The sequence below is a fragment of the Rhea americana genome, unplaced genomic scaffold, assembly GCF_003343005.1.
Source record: "Rhea americana isolate MKP2758 unplaced genomic scaffold, rheAme1 scaffold_30, whole genome shotgun sequence".
Lineage (NCBI taxonomy): Eukaryota > Metazoa > Chordata > Aves > Rheiformes > Rheidae > Rhea > Rhea americana.
In genome coordinates, this window is record NW_028186424.1 from 1836262 (window position 1) to 1838231 (window position 1970).

Here is a 1970-nt window from a genome sequence, read left to right on the forward strand (position 1 = left end):
GAGCTGCGTAATGGAGTCAAAGTTTCCTCGCCCAGAGGAGGGGAGCCAGGCAAACCTAGCACCTTTTTTTTCCGGCTGCAATAAAACAGGGACGCGGCTCCCGGGGGGGGTCGGCGAGAGCTGCTTCTCCAGGCGGCAGCAGCGCCCTCCCGGCTGCAGGTCGGAGCGGGATTCGCTCGGCTCAACCCAGGAAGCGTTTCCTTCCCTCCTGTCCCCCTGCCCCCCTCCCTTCCCAACCCATCAATCCAGCCCCAGCCCCCTCCCACGCCGGTGCTGGCAACGCCGCTCCCCCTCGCCCCGCGCCGCCGCCGCCCTCCTCGCACGCTGCGGGGCCCCGGCGGGTCCCACGCGGGGGTCCTGGTGCACAGCACACGGCAATGGCACTGCCCCCCCCCGGCACTGCCCCAGCCCCCTGGCACTGCCAGGCCGGGCCAGTGGACGTTATGCTTGCAGCCACGGGAGAGGAGACGCGCTGCTGATTGACACCTTCCCATCTTTCCCACTCACGGAACGCCTTCCCCCTCGCCCCGGGCCTGGCCGAGGCTCCATGTGCAGCCACAGGAAGGGTAAAAGGCACCGCGCACCTGCCCCGCGTTACAGCCCTTCCCGGCAGAAAGGAGCCAGCTGCACACACACACACMCCCAGCACACACGCGTGCAAGAGCTTTCCCACCCAGGCCGCATCCCTGACGCTTCTCCCCTGAAATGGCCGTTGAGGGTTTGCAAGAAAGCCCTGACCCCCAGCGGGGGCAGCAAGCATGTGGCTGCAGCGTACGATGAACCTTCCTAGGCCACAGATCACATATCGCCTGTTTTACACCCCAGCTCCCCCCCGACTCCCCACCCCTCATCCCAGTCCAGTCCAGAGCCAGACAACTTTGGAAGTACAGTGAGACCTGGAGAGGTAACACATAACATCCACCCACACGCCTGTATCGCAGGCGGAACCAAGTAGCAGCCCTGAGGAGGAAGGAGGGCATCCAGGTGACCCAGAGCAAGGAGGAGGGGGACATTTAGGGGTGCTCTGGCCCCCCACTCCGCCTGGGTGGYTGATGGGAAGGACGTTGAGTTACTGCAAGCTGGGAAGGAGACAACTGCACTGCAGGTGGCAGCCGCTATAGGTGACCCCGAGGTCGTCGCAATCAAGTGGAGGTGGTGGCGCAGGTGCTGTGGCCGACCAGCACTGCTGGCTCTTCCCAGCTGCACCCTGCGCCCTGCCCCAGCCCCAGGGGACCGGGCCAGCACCCGATTYATGCTGTAATTGAAGAGTGGGAGAAAAGTGAAAGCTCTCAGCTTAGCTTGYCGAAAGGGCAGAGCACGGACAGGCTCTAGAGCCTCCAGGCTGGGTGCTGAAGCAGAGGATGTATCTGTATTGAGCGAGGACATCACTGCAAGGCCACATTTGTTTGTAAGGGGAAATSATTCACAGCCTCCATTGCCCGGGGAGCCACCCCCGGTCTGCCTCYGGCTTGCATGCCGCATCCAGCGTAAGACAGAGAAGCGAGCCTGGCAGGGGGAGCCGGAGCAGCACCCCCGGCAGGGCTCCAGCTAGCCCCCCCCACCCCCGGCCTGACTTTTCCCTTAGCTCTCCAGTGCACTCCCAGGCTGCAGCCGGAGAGGCGGGAAACCCTTGGGCAAAGGTTTCGGAAGACCCCGGGGAGACAATGCGAGCGCTCGGCGCTGCAGGAGGGGAGCCTGGGGCCGGGCCGGGCCGGGCCGGGCCGGGGGCGCTGCGCTTTGTTCCGCCGGCGGCCCCGTCCCGGGTGGCGGCGCCGCAGGGGGCGCGGGCCGCCCCCGCCCACCCGGCATGTGCAGCGCTCCGCGGCAGGAAGGAAAACGGAGGAAACTCATCGCCATCACTTACAAAGGAAAAACATTTCTGGGCTTCTCCCTCCCGCCCCGCAAGCTCAGGCAAGTGAGATAGTTCACGGTCCTGGCGTGGGCCGGACGGGCTCGTCCTGCAGCCTCAC

The 1970-nt window shown here is 65.5% G+C and overlaps 1 protein-coding gene across 1 annotated transcript in view; it reads right to left on the minus strand.

Annotated features, from left to right (window-relative positions):
* CRMP1 (collapsin response mediator protein 1) overlaps positions 1 to 1970 on the minus strand; it is a 50548-nt gene that overhangs the window by 47972 nt on the left and 606 nt on the right. The gene's annotated exons all lie outside the window — the stretch shown is intronic.